The 18,910-nt window shown below is 45.0% G+C and overlaps 1 long non-coding RNA gene across 1 annotated transcript in view; it reads right to left on the reverse strand.

Moving 5' to 3' along the window:
- Window positions 1-451: 451 nt before the first annotated feature.
- LOC144824464 (uncharacterized) overlaps window positions 452-18,910 on the reverse strand; it is a 75,935-nt gene continuing 57,476 nt past the window's right edge. The window contains exons 2-5 of the long non-coding RNA XR_013608963.1: window positions 1,750-1,871; window positions 1,597-1,662; window positions 1,243-1,328; window positions 452-667 (exon numbers count right to left, since the gene is read on the reverse strand). This is a non-coding gene — a long non-coding RNA (uncharacterized LOC144824464). The remainder of the gene's footprint in view (window positions 668-1,242; window positions 1,329-1,596; window positions 1,663-1,749; window positions 1,872-18,910) is intronic.

The raw sequence follows: 18,910 nt of genomic DNA on the forward strand, positions 1-18,910 counted from the left end.
GCAACTCAGCCTTGACCCTGTGCCTCATGGGAACTGTCCAGCCCGAACTGTCAAGCCATGTCTTTCCTGGACCGGTTTCTGGCTATCAGCCGTCTTCAACCAGGATATCTTGACTCCAGTGGTGTGGAGAGCATGGGACTCACGTCTGAGCATACCCATCCCACTCGGGGTGACAAAAGCAAAACAACAGTTGATGGACAGAATGCAGAACAATGTCATACATTCACCCCAGTGATTTAGAAAGAAGGGGACCCCTATATACTAATGATCCACTTGCTATACATAGGGAAACAAAATTATTTTGAGAACAGTCTATAGCCAAGTGAAGGAACTGAATTACACACCAGTGGGTATAAAAAACATTAATAGAATATGTAATGATGTAGCCCAACAGTACAAAGACTAACCACCCAATTGATAAATCAAGGATTCATTTTATTATTTATAAATAGTGTGTATATTTAATCTTTTTTTGACACTTTCTTATCTTTTTTTCTTTTGATTCTTATAAAGCTGATTTGCAATTCATGAACACAATTTATAATTAAAATTACAAAACCAATGAACGATTGGCGATAGACATGACAGATGATGGAGGCAATGCGGTAGGGTGAGTAACTATGCGCGTTTCGGCATGGCAGCCTTCCTCAGGTGACCGTCTATTGCACTAAAATATTAAAAACAATATGGGTGAGAGTCATACAAACATATTATGTACAGTGGGCATAGTGGGACAGTATTTTATATACAATATACATTGAGTGCACTGCATCTGAATTCATCTTAATTTATGGTTCATGTAGTAGGTAAACTTGTGTCACATTTGATTCTATTGGTTATTTATTGGCGTAGGAGAGACAGTGGACATAAAGGGACAACATTTTAAATAGAGTATACAGCAATCTATGTTTCATATAATTGACCAACCTATGTCATTTTGCATTTTTTCAATGATGAATAATCAGCATAATGATAGTCAATTCTTAATTGCAGAATTTCACATGAGGAAAAAAATGTTTTTGTTACATCAAAAAGTCTGTATATAAAGTTGATACGTTCATTCTTAAATTTAGATCTCTATTGCTATAGCTGGATCAGTATTATAACTCATGCTCAGTTTTAATACATAGGAATATCAGCCGTACAGCAAAATTGGTGTCAAAAAGACTGTTCAGTTGGCTAATTGTATTTGCACTGCAATACATAAGAAAGTCCAAATAATATAAGTGGGGGTATACTTACCGAGAAAAAGTTATCCAGGCCATACAACGAAAGAAAGAAGATATATAAAAGCCGCCAGTCATCGAAAGCTAACTGTCCTGATTAGGCTAAGGAAAAAGGTAATAACGCATAATGGGTGATCTAGAATGGAAGTTGTATGTGAAAGAAAACATCATAAGATATTTTTACAGATCACGACTTATTGGGATGGAAAATGTGCAACATGCATACCCTGCAACATACTCGGACTAGAACTAACAAGAGTGATATATAGCGTAAAAAACGATGTAGGGAGAGAACGATGATATATAGTGGTAACACTGCAAGTGTGCAACATATACTAACGTAAATGGACTTACTATGATGGAAGCTTACCTGATGATAAATCAAAGTGGGCATGATGGACGGTGCCACAACGTCAGAAAATGATAATAGTGATTCCTAGTAAATGGAAAAGACAAAGCTTAATATGATGTGATGGGTACCTTGTACGACCATTTGTGCACTAGGGAGAGAGAGAATGTGTACCTCAAATTAAGTACTGTCTTGCCAGCGTGTATGCAGCCATATTCGATTATATGGGCATGAAACTTGATGAAAAGAGTTACGATTTAGTGGTGGGCCGTTCGGAACAATGGTGATCTTCTGATCTGTAATGAAAGTAGTACTATGATTACTAGAAAAGAATTTCACTTTAGCTTTCTCTTAAAATACATTAACGCACCATGCGCACTGATCATCATTTCAAAGGAAAAAAAAAAAAACAGAGTTGGGTGTTGAGGAAGCTCTTTCTCAGCTCCCGAGGCCGAATCCAGTAAAAGTAAATCCCTCAGGTGCTCACACCAAAAGGATTTCCTGCCTCGGTGGGAGGAAGGCCCTTGACCCGTCCTGACCACATGAGGACTGGTGCAGAGGAAGATACAGAGCCGTCCGCCACACCGCACTGGTTACTTCAAAATGAATCTTGTGTCCATTTTGGATGTGAGGGTGCCATTTCTGCTAAGAAAATAGAGCTTAATGCCAGGAGTACGTTTGGGGGAAATTCTATCACATCAGCACTTTTAGCAGTATTTTTTAGTGCAAAATGCCTTCTCATGCCCATTTTGGACGAGAGAGTAGCATTTTGTGATAAGACAATAGAGCTAAACATAGAATTACTCTTGTTGAATTATACATAATCTTACAGAATTTTTGGGTAATTCTGCACGATTTCACTACAGCAGGCGTTTCCCCTGTGGGCCTGAAGTGTGGGGTCCGGTTTTGGACCAGTGGAGGCTGTTTTTTTGTTACCGGAGACTAGTTTTGCTGCAAATTCAGCCCCTTGTTACAAAAGCACCGCAGCAGTAATACCCGCCAGAAACCCCCTACCCCCCCCCAACCCTCAGCCGGACCTAATTGCCAAGGCTGGTCTGCTATCCCAATCCAGCCTTCCTTTAAACCCTTAGGTAATCCTCATAAACTATTCTGCCACTAGTTGCCTTATCTAGAATTTTTCAAATATCTGTTTGAACAGGAGATAAGTGACATTTCCCTAAAACACATCACTGCCACTTCATCACAAACACAAGGGTTTATTAGCATTTGTTATTGGTGGAATACATTTCCTGTAGATCCGCTGCTCAACATGCAATTGAAATATCAGAAACTATCAGTAATGAAGCTATTGACATGGCTATCCTTACTAAAACATGGCTCAAGGCTCACTCCTCTATTCTTGACATGCTCACCCCCCCTGGTTACTCTATTCTCAGAAAAGATAGACTGGACAAAATTGGGGGGGGAGGTCTAGCCATTATTTATAAAGAAGAAGTTCCACTCTCCCTTACTAAGAATTCTGACCAAACCTCCTTCGAATACATGGGAGCCGAACCAAAAGTTCAGGGGGACCGTCTATTTGGCTACACAACATTTACCATCCCCCCGTGACCCTTGACCCTTTGTTGAGGAACTCTCTGACCTTCTGTCCCATGCCTCGATTTCCAACCCCAATAATATATTCCTCGGTGACTTTAACATTCATTGGAACAACAAGACTGATCCCTCGGTTTGCTCCCTAAATGACCTCCTGGACGTTACAGACTTAACCCAACTTTGCCATTCTCCTACGAATTCCAAAGGGGCAACTTTTGATGCTATCATCCCTAGTAAAGACCTGGCTTCCCTTTTGCAAATTATCCCAATTGACTGGTCCGACCATCACCTCATCCTCTTCTCGATTAACAATGCTGAGCATTTCCCTTCCCCCATAAATACTAAACATAAGAAATTAACCAGAAACCTTCACTTGATTCCTCCGGATGAACTGGAGTTTAAAATTAAAGCAAAACTCCAACTTCCCCCTCCCTCACTAAATACTAATGACCTCACAGACCACTACAACGAAGCAATCATTGAGGTCCTAGACCAAATTGCCCCGGCCAAATTAAAATCCCCCCAAAAATTCCCTCCAAATCCTGGTTCAACGCCGATCTCAACAGTGAGAGACACTGGCTCAGGATGAGCAAACACACTTGGAGACAGCATCCCTCCTCCTCTAATCTTGCCCTCCTCAGAAGTGCTAGGTCCAATTATAAGAAACACATCTTCAATGAAAAGGCCTCCTTCTTCTGTACCCAGCTTGACGGAGCCAAGAATGGACCCGGAGAACTATTCAGCATTATCAAAAGCCAAACATCTTCTGCCCCTCCCAAACCGACCTCCTCAATCGATGTGAGGAAATTGCTTCCTTTTTCTCTGAGAAAATTGCCAAAATTAATCTATCCTTCACTGTATCCCCCCACCGCTGAACTCATCTCGACTCCATGTCCTCCCACCCAAGTCTCCTCTGACGCCCTCACTCCCTCCTGACTCTATCCCTTTCCAGCACTCCGGCGCCCCCCTTGAACATTTACCTTCCTGCACACAGCTAAAAAATAACGCATCTTGGCGTCACTTCAGCTCAGTTACCAAGCTAGAAGTCCTCAACATCATCACCAAACTTAAACCCTCCTCTCACACCTTTGACCCGCTCCCCGCCAACCTCATTCAAGATTTAAAGCACATCATTGCGCCTTATTGGACTTCCATCATCAACTCTTCCTTAGCCACGGGCTGCATCCCAGTCTCCCTCCAACTGGGCCAAATCTACCCCATCCTCAAAAATCCTAATGCTGACTCTAATGACCTCAACAATTTACGCCCTATCTCGAATCTGCCCCTTTTATCCAAGGCCCTCGAAAAATGTGCCTTGCTTCAACTGGACAAACACATTGACTCATTTATTCTTTTGGACACACTACAGTCAGGCTTCCATAAGAGCTGCAGCACTGAATCTGTGATGCTCAATATTGTTGATGACATCCATCACTCCCTTGAAAAAGCGGAGGCATCCCTTCTCATCCTTCTCGACCTCTCGGCTGCTTTCGACACCGTCAACCACTCTACCTTACTCAACACACTCGAGGTTCGGTTCGGCTTCAATGGCCCTGTTCTTGAATGGTTTCAGCACAGACCGCAACAAATTAAAATCAACAACTGCCTCTCTAAACCTATGCCTGTCTCCTTGGGTGTACCCCATGGGTCTATTCTCTCTCCATCTCTATTTAACCTCTTTATAGAACCCCTCACCGTCATTCTAAAGCAAGCAGGTATTAACTATCACCTATATGCTGATGATACCCAACTTTACTATAAAATCAAATCCCATGCAGACATTCTGCACCTCAATAACACCTTGTCTATGTTTCAGCAGCGGTACCATCTTAACCACTTGAAACTCAACCCTAAAAAAATGGAAGTCATTCTCTTTGCCCCCAAAAACATTGGCTCTCTGACCATAAAGGCCCTAAACTGCTCCTTGTCCCCCTCTAGCTCCGTTAAATCTCTCGGAATAAGCCTTGATCAAAACTTCAGCCTCTCCCTTCACATAACAAATGCAGCTAAAGCCGCTCTCTTCTCCCTTCTTCACCTCAAAAAAATCAAACCTTTTATTCCTTCTGATGACTTTAAATTTGTTGTCCAATCACTTGTCCTCTCCAAATTGTACTTTGGCAGCGCCTTACTCGCGGGAACACCCAAAATCCATCCAGCCCCAATCAAGTCTGTCCTCAACCTCGCAGCCAGGCTTCTTTCGGATTGCAAGAGGTTTGATCACATCTCCCCTATGCTCAAAAATCTCCACTGGTTTTCCATCGAAGGCAGATCCTCCTACAAGAACGTGTGCATTACACACAAAGCCTTACATCTTCAAACACCACTGTACCTCTCACAAAAACTTCACAAAGCTTGCTTCTCTAGAGACTTGAAGAGCTCCAATTCCCTCATCCTGATCCCTCACGTGGTTCACAAGAAATCCACCTAATCTTGCTCTTTCTCCAGCTTCGCTCCATCCAACTGGAACTCTCTCCCCAAGGAGTTACGTTGCAACCCTTCTTATGTCAGCTTCAAAAAAGATCTCAAGCTTCACCTACTCCACAAATACTGGGGCCCTTAATTCTGGCCTCCTTTCTGGTTCACACAACTCGCCCCAGTCAGTTTGACGTTTCTCACCACTTCATTCCTGAATCGTTCCCTCGCCTCTCCCCTTCACCCATGCCCTATCCTACTTCTACTCTCCCCCTTCCAGTCACTGCCTTTTCCTACATGCCTGCTCCTCCCCCTCTCCCTCCTCGGTCTTTCCCTACCTCTTATCTTTCCCTCTTCAATCCCTTGCCTCTCACGATGACACAGATATCCTTATCCTGTTATTGACGAAATGTATTGTTTATGTTGCTGTTTTTTGATTTATCGTTTATCACATTTGACTCTTTTTTGTACTTATATCATTTTGCAAATTGTTTTTCCACTCCCAACCCTGTAAAGCGCTCTGATACCCCCGGGTCTAGCCAGTACGATATAAAACTGTTAAATAAATAAATCACAATGTAGCTAAAGGTCCAATTCGCAAAGCAGCTATGTATAAATAAACAACAGCACTTCCAATCCGCACCACACTAACGACGGGTGCACAACCTAAATAGTACCAGCTAAGGGTGCTGCTGCTAGAAGCAGGAACAACTAAAGAAAGTTGATTAGGTAGCACTCCGTATACAGTCTGAAGAAACTCATACACTTTTTCATGTAAGTGGGGTTCTGAGACTACATTTTGGCGACCACGGATCTAGGGTACATGAAAACAGTGGATTGAGACTTGACTTCAAGGCAAACAGAAACCGGCTATAATTAGCCCCATTTAAATTAGTTTTCCCAGGAAAAGTTGTCTTCAGAACAAAATGTGTTGGCTGTTTTGTGTTTTTAAGAAAACCCATATTAAGGAGAGCAAGATAATCAACTAATTGTTGTCACTGAATGAGGTTATTTTGACTGTGTACAGAGTGATACCTGGCCAATTTTCTTATGTAGATAACGGTGGGTTGGTAATTGTGTCCCATTACTAGTGCCATTAAAACAGTTTCTCTAGTGGAGAATATATTTCACTTCCCCTGATTCTGAAATGTAGTGATTTTGGACATGGCAACTTCGTTATCCTGCTGATACTCAACCACCAGAGAACGTAATGCAGTAAAGGGTTTTAGTAAGATCATTAAGGGTTGAAACGATGCTACCCAAGGCTGGAGGATTATGTCTCACCAAATGTTTAGAGCTGACCTCACTTCCAGATGACCTTTCCTTTTAAAAGATCATTCTAACACCATCTTAGATTTGCCCCCTCTTTGATCTCCTTTTCTACTATGCCTATTGTGGATTGATTTCACCAGCAAGGCTGACAGAGATTCAAGCATTGGTCTGTGTCTCCATGGAAAGGCATACTTGCTACCCCACAAACATCCATGCATCATCTTCAGAACCTGCTACTGCAAGTGTACTTGTCACATAAACTACTTTTATTATATATACTGTCACGCTCAGTAGTTTTTTGGTCGTGAGTCAGTGAATCTATTGGCAGCACTTCTCTGAGAGTTTCCAACATTAAAGAACAACTGCAGATGAAATGGCATAATAGGCCAAACCCCCTGTAAATGCTGTAATATTCTCCAGATGACAGAATATAAATGAATGAGCGGAACAAGGATGTTGGAGAATCATAGTCATAGGTGAATGACCCTGTAGTAAGGCATCCACCGCACAACTTTTTAATGTCCACCACATTGCTAGGTTTGCAGTCGTCTTGCCCGTCTCGTGTGTCCAATGAGTTTAGAATGAAATGTAGGCTAACTATGGAGAGGTGGTGTGAGATCCTTTAAAAACAGGCTCACATTTCTCTGGTTCTTGTATGATTTCAATCAGAAGAATGAGCAGCTGTTATGTATTTGTAGAGAACACAGCCTGCCATTTGCATGGTTTCTCGCATTAATAGTGATATATTTGACTTACTCAGCTCTTCAAATCTATCTGACTGAAAATAAAGATGCTGCATAAACTAGGGATGTGCGATGCTGCAATTTATTTCTATGCAAACTTTGAAAAGCGCTTCACCAAATAAAAGTTAATACCATCAACACTTCACTTTATATTAGGTAAAAACCATTGTGTGTATTTCTAGAGGAGTTGACTGCTCAGAGTAGTGCTTAGTATTGGTTCGTGCGTTCGTATTGGATAGTTTGGGATGTGTTTCTGTCATAGACCTTTAGAACGCATTATGTGAGTAGTTTTGGATGCCTGAGGACTTAGCAATTATTTTGTGGTGCCTATGTGTCCATTGCTTGGCTGAGGAGGCTGTGTTTGCAAGCAACATTATATGTCTTTGATGCAGCGTTCTTTACGTGTGGCTGTGGTGGCATTTAAAAAAAGTTATAATAAGTTGTTGGACAGAGGGGGTTGTGATGTTGAGAGGGGAACACTTAGCCGACTACGTGGCTTTGTTGGCATTTTATGTTACATGATGGTTTCGGGGGGAATGTATATTATGCATTCTGTTGTTTGAAGGTGAAGTATAAATATATAGGAATGTGCCCTTGAAATCACAATGCGGGTGCATCTTTCCTGGCTTACTACTGAGTGCGTCAAGGTGTTTTTTTTTAAAGGCTGCAATTTCCCTTGTGTGCCATTGTACAGAGAGTACAATGACACTTACAGCCTGATTCATGTACGGGCCGTTTTGGGTGTCCCTAATAGCGATTAATAGCGACTCGCTATTGAGGAAACGCAAAACGGCATTCATGTACTTTTCGGGGAAAAAATAGCGACTCGCACGCGGGCGCTAAAGCCGTTAGCGACCGACAAAAAACGCAGAAAAATCGCTATTTCCGGCTACCTGCGATCGGGATAGCGACTCGCAATCCCGATCGCACGGGATAGCGACTCGCAATCCCGTGGGATCGGGAATGCGAGTCGCTATCTCGCGGGATCTGGAAAACGGGAAGACGCATTACGAGCACCGTGATGACATCACAACCAGGAAGCAGCCAAATCCCACCCCCAAACAACACAGTGACGCTATCAGTCGAGTGTTGAAGACCGAAAGCTGCCGCTAAACTGCCGTTAGCGACTCACAACCCCGCCGAAATAGCGACCGCCATGTCGGAGGAACCCCAGCCAGGCCCCAGCAACAGCGCTGCCCGCAAGCGCAAACTGAAATTCTCCGAACAGGAGCTGGAGAACCTCATCGAAGGGGTGGTGGCCAATCACGACCAGCTGTTTGGTGCCAACTCCCGGAGGGTCCCAGAGCAGGAGAAGAGGAGGATCTGGGTTGGGATTGCCTCCAGTGTGAACTCTGTGGGCGTTGCGGACAGGTCTCTGGAGGAACTCAAAAAGCGGTGGTACGACCTCCGAGGCCGTGCCAAGGAGAGGGTTGCGGAGCGCCTTGGTGAGGCATCAGGCACCGGAGGTGGTGGACCGACTGTCCCACCCAACACCCCCCTGGAGGACCAGGTAGAGGACACGTTGGAGAGGGAGGCGTGTGTTGGCGTGACCCCTCTGGACTCCTCCCGCCCCACCCAAGACACCCAAGGTAAGTGGCATGCGACTGCGACCCTGTCCCCTATGACCGCCCCTGACCAAATAGGCTCACTCATTGGCCCTTAGTCATGCCTATGTTGTGCATCAGGAAATGCCCTGAAGCATTGTGGGAGACGTAGTATGTCCACAATGTAGTAGTACCACAATGCGGCCAGAAAGGTTCCAAAGTGCGCAAATACACAGCCACCCAGGGAATGACACCCAGCATGCATGTAACATCTGCACGTCTGACAGTCACATGCACCTAATGAGTATCCACTTACCCTCACAGGTGCGGGAGACAGCAGTGACAGTGAGAGGCTGCTGATCGATGAGGAGGCCCAGGAGGAGGAATCCCTACCTGAGACACAGCCACCAGCCCCTGCAGCAGCGCCAACACCAGCAGCCAGGCCCCCCGCCTCTGCTGCTGCAACACCTGCAGGCCCACCGGCTGCCAAGGCCAGGCCCCCCGCCTCTGCTGCATCAACACCTACAGGCCCACCGGCTGCCAAGGCCAGGCCCCCCGCCTCTGCTGCATCAACACCTACAGGCCCACCGGCTGCCAAGGCCAGGCCCCCCGCCTCTGCTGCATCAACACCTACAGGCCCACCGGCTGCCAAGGCCAGGCCCCCCGCCTCTGCTGCATCAACACCTACAGGCCCACCGGCTGCCAAGGCCAGGCCCCCCGCCTCTGCTGCTTCAACACCTGCAGGCCCACCGTCTGCCAGAGCCAGGCACCCCACCAATGTGCCTCCAGTGGCTGCGGCACCTGCAACACCAGCTGCAACAACACCTGCAGCACGGCCAATAAGATCTGGCCCAGCCACATCCGCTACACCGCGGCCCAACAGCAGGCGGGGCAATGGGCATCTCCATGCCTGCCTGAGCGTGGAGCGGCGCATGCTCCGCATACACCAGCGGCAGTCCCAGCAGCAGGGAGCAATCCAGCTCCAGCTCCATAAGATAGGCCGCAATGTGGCTGGAGTCGGGGAGAGGATGGACCGCATGACGGCGGCCATGGACCGCATGACGGCGGCTATGGAAGACAACACTGCAGCGCTGGTGAAGCACCGCAGTGTTGCAAGCAGGCGCCACCACCAGTTGCTGAGCCGGCTGTCCACCTACAGCCGCTCCAATTATGTCTCGGCAAATGCCACCACCCTGCTTGCGCGGCGCTCCCTGACCCAGCAGCACCAACTGGTCCAGTGCTGCGAAGATATTACCCGGGTGCTGGAGCATTTGACCACCGCCGTCACCGCACTGCACGCACCTGTGCTACCGGCAATTGTGGGGGGTGATGATGCTAGTGAGGGTGCCTCCAGTGTCAGCAGCCACTCTGCCACGCAGGCCCCCCCACCTAGGCGCAGCACAAGGGCTACGCCTGCTCCAGCTGCCCAGGAGGAGGAGGAGCCTCCCAGGCGCATGCAAATTGTGCGCCGGAGGCGCCAATGACATTGTGTCAGGGACACAGGCGCAGGCTGAACTTAAGCCTGCCATGGACCGTGTCATGCAGTATGCATGAATACTGCATTTTGTAAATAGTTGTTTCCAAGACCCATTATTTTTTGTGATAATAACAAATACATTTATTTTGGTGCACACATACGCCTTGTGTAATCATTACAGTTTGCATGCAATTGTGATATGTGGGGTGGGGGAAGGGGGTGGGCTAGAAATTGTTAGCTGTGATGTGGTTGCGACGTCTGTGGCCTTCAGCTGGGTTCTCCCCGCGTGCATGGTGCGCATGTGCTGGTGGCCGGTCGTCCCCCTCAGATTCACTGCCTGAGATGTCAACTGGTATCCGGCGCTTGGTTGCAATGTTATGAAGCATTGCACAGACAGCCACAATGCGGCAGCACGCTGCAGGACTGTAATACATGGCCCCACCTGTCTTGTGCAGTATACGGAACCTGCTCTTGAGCAGGCCAAATGTCCTTTCAATACAGTTCCTTGTCCGGATGTGCGCAACATTGTAGCGGCGTTGCTGAGGTGTGGCAGGGTTGAGGTAAGGGGTCAGGAGGTATTCCCGTAGGGCGTAGCCACTGTCACCTGTATGAGAGGAGCAGATGTTGATTGCCTGTGCAGCGCAGTTACTTCATAGCAATGTGACATTGTCGACAAAGTGTACTTACCAAGTAGGTGTCCTTCCCCAAACTCTCCCCTGATCAGTCGTGTGTGGAGTCCGCTGTGCCTGAAGATGAAGGAGTCATGGGTACTCCCTGGGTACTGGGCCACAATGTCAGTGATGATGGTCTTGGCATTGCAGACCATCTGTATGTTGAGGGAGTGGTACGACTTCCTGTTGCGGTACATATACTCCGTGCCAGCTGGTGGGCAGATGGCTACGTGGGTACAGTCTATGCAGCCAAGGACATGGGGAAAATGGGCAACATTATAAAATTGTAGTTTTGTGAGGTCCAAATCCTGTTGGCTCGTGGGAAATGTGATGTGCCGGTGGAGCTGGGTGAGCATGGCGTCAACAAAAGTGTGGAGGCAGCGTGACATGGTGGGCTGGGATATCCCCCCAGCAGCGGCTACTATGCCCTGGAAACTGCCGGATGCCAGGAGGTGCAGGCTGCACAATACCTGCACATGTGTGGGCACAGAATGGTTTCGCCTTGTTGGGTGCTGCATGATGGGGTCGAGTTCTTGTATCAGCCAGGTGATCATTTCCCCATTCAGCCTGTATTTAGCATAAATCTGTTCTCTGGTTTGCCCCAGCAAGGTGACCCGCTGCCGGTAAATCCTTGCCTGCCTCATGCGTCTCCTCCGTGCTGCTCGCTGTAGCCTTCGCCGCCTCACCACCATGTACATCCCAGGCATTGTGGAACGCCTATTGCTGCTGCTGAATGTCCTTATGTGTGATTGGTCAGGCCTGGACCTGTTGGTGATTGGCTAATAGTTTTTCAAAATTTGGTTAATCATGGCTTTTATGGTTACCACCTGCTTTGAGTTGTCCTTAAATTGCGCCGCGCAAATGTGCGATTTAGCGCTTTTTCGCTAATGTATTTCTTTCATGAATGCCGATTGAGACAATATTGCGTTTCGCTATTCAATTCGCAGATTCCGTGGTTGGTCGCTATTTCATTATCGCTAATGCTCGGCTTCCCGGAGTCTGCGACTTTTACAGCGTAATCGCTATTCCGGTCGCTATTATTTTTTAGCGATTTCGCTATTTCGTACTTGAATGCCGATTCCGTGTTTTGCACCCGCAATTGCGTTTTCGCAGCCATTGCGGGCGCTATTTCGCTTCATGAATCAGGCTGTTAGTGCTAAGGCACTGGATGCGCAAATGCAAATGTATTTGCCTGTTCTTCTCCATGGAGAATACATGTATCCTCGTGGAGATCCCCTTCGATCTACAGCCACACAAGGGGCCATATTATCAAGGCCAGGTGTTAAAATAATCGCCGTTTTATCGTCAGGAAACTGCTGATAAAACGACGATAATGGTCCTTGATAATACGCCTTTGTAAATTCCCATTGAAGACCATGTTATGGTGTTAACATGGGCTTCTATGGGAATTAACAAGGGCGTATTATCAAGCATATTTTCGCCGTTTTATCGGCAGTTTTCTGCCGATAAAACGGCGATCATTTTAACACCGGGCCTTGATAATATGGCCCAAAGTTTGAGAGTGACCCATGTCTCTTCCCACACGTGAAGGGGGCTTATTCCAGCACTTTGCTGGAAAAAAAGTCTTCCCGGTGCCAGAGTAGGAAAAAAAGGAGGGCATGAGTTTGTGGCTGTATATAACCTTGCAAGGCAAACCACGCCTCGATGTGCCCACTGCTCCCCATTTGTCTTGAGATTACTGGGGTTTACCGCTGTATAATTCTAAGCGCTTGTGGAGAATCATACAGTAGTAGTAAAAGCATGATGGCCATCGGGTATCCTTTGGTGAATCGCTGTTGGGCGCAAATGGAGGCATTTTTGGCTGTAAACCTAGGTGTACGGCTGTAAAAGTCTTTGTGGATGAGGCCCAAAAGTTAAGAGATCAATACAGGGGAGACCTGCGATGCACTGGGTAAGTTAGTACGTTTTAAAGAAGAAAATTAAATTTATGCTCGAATAATTGTAAAATCCACCCAGAAGTGGTGGTTTGTGTTGGAGCATGGGAGATTGTCAGGTTTCAGTGTAGCATTTGAATAATTCAATCAAGTGCGATTTTAGGGGCACCTAGAAAGTTGCTCAGATCTCTGTAAAAAATATTCTGCGAACATCCAGAAGGCATTCATTACAGTCACAGATGTCTACTCGGTTTCTAGGGAATTGTTTGCACGAAATGATTTTGGAGTATTTAGAGACTACACAAAAGTTCGTTTGAAATGTATATTTGGCATGTTCCTAATATAGCCTCATAGCAATCCTAGCGTTCTCTATCAGCCATAAAGGCCCGCTCCAGCATTAAAGAAGGGAGCGGTCCTTTCATGGTCAGTAGAGCCCGCTAGGAGAGCTCTAATGCTAATAGAACATTGTGCCCCAGAGGGCAGAATGTTTAATTAGTAAAAACAAAGGCCTCTCCTCTCAGAACCGAGCCCTCGGGCACCGAGAGGGTTTTGTTCACGGCAACAGCTGTGAAAGTAAAACAACATTGGAAGGTTACTCGAGCACTCCATTTTCAAAAATGGAGTGCACAACATTCCAATGTTTTATAATATAAAGATAAACAGATAATAGGAACACATAATACATAAGAAAAAGTACGTGTGTTTCTTTGGCAACGTATTTGTGCCATTTACTGTTCAAAGAATAATTCATTACAAACACATAAAACGAATACCCCCTCTCAGCGGATTGTCAGTGGTCACTGACTAGCTTTGGCCAGGATGTCTCTTCCCGGCTCCGAAAGTTATATAATTTCCAAGCTGGTCGCTTCCTACCGCGGGCTGGCGTCTGTCAGCAGTAGGCTTGTCTAATCTGAAGGGCTGGCCTCGTCCAGTTCTGAAAAATGGTCACTTCCCAAGCGATCTGGGCCAGGAGGCGGCAGATTACAGCCCTTCTCATGTCCGGATCGATTTGTTGGGCGGGTCTGGTGTGCTTGACGCCTTGGCATAAGAAAGGTCATTGGAGTAGTGTCAAGACACTGATCAGGTGCCCGGGAGTACCAGACGAGTAAGTATGCTAAACTCCTCTCAAGTACTGCTCACGTTTTCTGAAATCCCTGGCACCCTTTATAGAGCCATCTTGACACTACACATTGTTGCTGTCATGAACTGTTAGATCAGTGGAATTATTTCTGTTTATGGAAGTGATTATTGCACAAGTAAATAATTATTAAAGAGTTGTGGAGTAAGAGTAAAATACAGAGATTTTACTGTCATGTTGTATGTATAGCTGTGTTGTCTACAGATAAGGTTACTAGATGACCTCCATGTCACCAAGGACACAATGTTCCAGTATGCAGATAGTGGGGGTCCTTGGCAATTGGAAGGAAGATTGGTTAGCATCTATCCAGATTACACTGCAAAAGTTCAAAAGCAGACAGGGTCATACACTGAGGCTAAGCGACAGTTGAGAAACTTGAACCTCAAATATACATTACTATTCCCTGCCAAACAACAAGTCATGGGTATGGAGGGCTCCCACTTCTTTGGAATGGCAGCAGAGACATGTGACTGACTGTAGGCAAAGGGTCACCCCGCACCAGGCCACTCGGTCAACAAAAAGGAGTGCTGGATGTCTCAGAGACTGCCACGGGAGCGATGGCATAGACCTGGATACATCCCCATAAAAACACAAGCCGAGTAGGAAAGGGTGAGGGGAGAAATCCAGGGTAGTCGGACCTGGTCTGTGGGAAATCAATGGTAGGCACTGGATGTTGATAAAGACACACCGGATGGGAAGACCTCCGCCATGGCAGATGAACCGGAGGAGGGGAGACCGACAGTGGTAACCTTCAAGACAGCCGGCTTGATTGTATAACCAGACATTGTGATCTGCGGGAAGTGGCCCATCTCCATTCTCCAAGTTCTGAACCTTGTAGAGAGACTGGGACAGTGAGTACGACTGGGGGATGGGGGCGACAGGCACCTCGAGCATTGGGGGATGGGTAGTTCTAAGTTCATCGCACGAGGATGTCTGAAGGGAGGTAAGAAGTATATGACTAAAAAACACCTTGTAAAATAGCTCCGGTTGGACTAGCTGTTTTCACACTCAGTGGGGAGACAAATATGACATTCCAGAGCACGAGTACCTTCTCCTGGCCATCTGAGACGTCGGTCTGGCCAGGGAGATGCAAGGCGGTGGACCAGAGTCTGCTTGTCGGTGCCTGCAGACTGCATGGGAGTAGCTCCTCTACTCCAAGGGAGACCCTAGGCGATGTTCGCAGAGCTGGCAAGCTACCCAAGGCTTTGGCAGTTCTACGGCTCGCTGGATGAGTCACTCTGTTGCGATTGTCGAGAGAAGGATGAGGATGGGCAGTGTTTTGCACCAAAAATACACAGTTCTGCTGCAGTTCCCTTCAGGCAGTGACTCTTGTTCATCCTTCTTCTCTTGATCCGATAATTCTGAGTTCTTGGGTTCAGGTGTGCCATCTAAATACTTGATTTAGGGATATTTTAGAAGAGTGACAGGTAGTAGACAATGGGCTACCTACCTTCAGGGTGCCATCATCCTCTATATTACCACTTTTTGTGTGAAGTGAGCATAGCCCTGATCCTAGAATGCTAATTCCATCCAAAACAAGATGGAGGAATCTGAAAAGTGGGGTCTACGTCAGCTGACCAGCCCTAGGGGTGGTGTCGACTGAATGTGAACATACCTCCGAATCTTACTAATTTTCCCGACTGTCTTGCTGCCAAATGTCGGAGAAGGACAGTGGGGTGGGTATCTCCACTATCAGGAGAGGCCAGGGTCGCATAACAAATATGGCAGGGCCTTTGAAGCTTTCCACCCTGGAATGCACATCTGAGGGGAAGAGGTGTGAAGACCTCCGCCTAGAGCAGGCTTTGTTCCTGGCCGTTGAGAGCAAAGGATCTCACCTCAGGAGGTCAGAAACCTGTCTGTTGGATCACTGACAGAATATCGAGGAGCAAAATATCAACCTGGCAAAATATTGAGGAAAAAATATGAATGCCAGAAAATCGACTTCCTATCTACAAACAGATAAGTACAAAAATATTGAATCCAAAATATCGTTGTAAATAATATAGTATGTTAAAATATCGAATTTTTAAAATGTCTTAAAAGTAATGTAACATTAATGAAATAATAAATATATTTAAGTAAAACATACTTAAAAATACTTAAATAACTTTAAATTTAATAAATAATTAATGTAGGTTAAAAAACATGAAATTTTATTTTTTAATACACATATTTTATTTATTTATTTATTTATAAAGTTTTATATAGCGCATAAATATAGTAGGGAAAGCGTTGGATAGCGGGAGGGTAAAAATTACTACTCCCACTCCAGTGAGTGCAACAGTATGGAAAGTGTTGGATAGCGTAGGGGTAAAATTTACTATTCCCACTCTAGTGAGTGCAATACTAGGTAAAGCGTTGGATAGCGTAGGGGTAAAAGTTACTATTCCCACTCCAGAGAGTGCAACAGTAGGGAAAGTGCTGGATAGTGTAGGGGTAAAAAGTACTGTTCCCACTCCAGTGAGTGCAACAGTAGGGACAGTGTTGGATAGGGTAGGGGTTATAATTACTACTCCCACTCCAGAGAGTGCAACAGTAGGGAAAGTGTTGGATAGCGTAGGGGTAAAAATTACTATTCCCACTCCAGAGAGTGCAACAGTAGGGAAAGTATTGGATAGCGTAGGGGTAAACACTACTATTACCACTCCAGTGAGTGCAACAGTAGGGAAAGTGTTGGATAGTGTAGGGGTAAAAATTACTATTCCCAGTCCAGTGAGTGCAACAGCAGGGAACGCGTTGGAATGCGGGAGGGTAAAAATTGCTATTCCCACTCCAGTGAGTGCAACAGTAGGGAAAGCGTTGGATAGCGGGTAGATAAAAACGTACTATTCCAACTCCAGTGAGTGAAACAGTAGGGAAAGCGTCGGATAGCGAGAGGATAACAATTACTATACCCACTCCAGTGAGTGAAACAGTAGGGAAAGCATTGGATAGCGGGAGGGTAAAAAGTACTATTCCCACTCCAGTGAGTGCAACAGTATGGAAAGTGTTGGATAGCGTAGGGGTAAAATTTACTATTCCCACTCCAGTGAGTGCAACAGTAGGGAAAGCGTTGGATAGGGGGTAAAAATTACTCTTCCCACTCCAGAGAGTGCAACAGTAGGGAAAGTGCTAGATAGCGTAGGAGTAAAAAGTACTATTCCCCCCTCCAGTGAGTGCAACAGTAGGGAAAGTATTGGATAGCGTAGGGGTTATAATTACTATTCCCACTCCAGAGAGTGCAACAGTAGGGAAAGTGTTGGATAGCGTAGCGGTAAAAATTACTATTCCCACTCCACAGAGTGCAACAGTAGGTAAAGTGTTCGATAGCGTAGGGGTAAAACTACTCTTACCACTCCAGTGAGTGCAACAGTAGGGAAAGTGTTGGATAGCATAGGGGTAAAAATTAGTATTCCCACTCCAGAGAGTACAACAGTAGGAAAGTGTTGGATAGCGTAGGGGTAAAAATTACTATTCCCACTCCAGTGAGTGCAACAGTAGGGAAAGAGTTGGATAGCATAGGGGTAAAAATTACTATTCCCACTCCAGGGAGTGTAATAGTAGGGAAAGTGTTGGAGAGCATAGGGGTAAAAATTACTATTGCCACTCCAGTGAGTGCAACAGTAGGGAAATAATGATTTAATAATTTTAAAAAACCAAATTAATGACCAATACTAATAAAATAATAATTCCAATTAACTACCAATTACGAAATATTTAATAATTAATTAATTTTAAATACCAATATATATATATATAGTATTTATTAAAAATGAATGACCTATTAATAATGAATTCACACATTAATTTTAATACCAACAATTAACAAGTAATAAAAAAATAATTAATAATTAACAGTACATTAATTATCAGTACACAAAAATAATTTAAATAATTACTTAATTACAATTAAATTACTTCTCACCCTATTCCCCTATAAACCCACAGCCTGCTCCGAATAATAAATTAATACAATTAATAAAATTAACAATTCATCAATTAATAAAAAATTATTAACAATGAATAAATAATGAACAATAAATTAATTATTAATACACACAAATAATTTCAAAAATTACTTAATTACAACTAAATTACTTCCCACCATATTTCCCGATAAACCCACAACCCGCTACGGAATCAAATAACGCAAAAATTAAATAACATAAAATTCATTACTTTAAAAAAATTCAAACATACATTACAAAAATAATACATATTTTTAACACATTGACTAACACTTAAAACACTATAAAAAAAAATGATATTTTAACAACTATATTATGACTGTCGATATTACTAACTTCGATATTATGAAAATCGATATTTCTTACCTGAATTTCGATATTCTGCACCACTATATTTTTGCAATTTGATATTCTGTCCATTCTATATAAAAAACTCAATATTCTGTCCAGTCGATATATTGTGACTGTTCACCCTGTCTATGGTGGCTGGCTGGTCGAGACCGGTCAGTCAACACACTAATAGTCAGTAGGTTTTCAGGAGGTACCGCTAAGGTTCCCAGTGCCCTCCGTGTTCATTCCTTAATAAATCCGTCACTGGTAACCGTGTGGGTTTATGAAGACGAGGTGCTTGGTACCAAAGAAAGGGAGAGGTATGGCGCAGCAGCCAGAGCAGCTGACC

This window comes from Lissotriton helveticus, chromosome 3_1 (assembly GCF_964261635.1).
Source record: "Lissotriton helveticus chromosome 3_1, aLisHel1.1, whole genome shotgun sequence".
In the NCBI taxonomy this organism is placed as follows: Eukaryota; Metazoa; Chordata; class Amphibia; order Caudata; family Salamandridae; genus Lissotriton; species Lissotriton helveticus.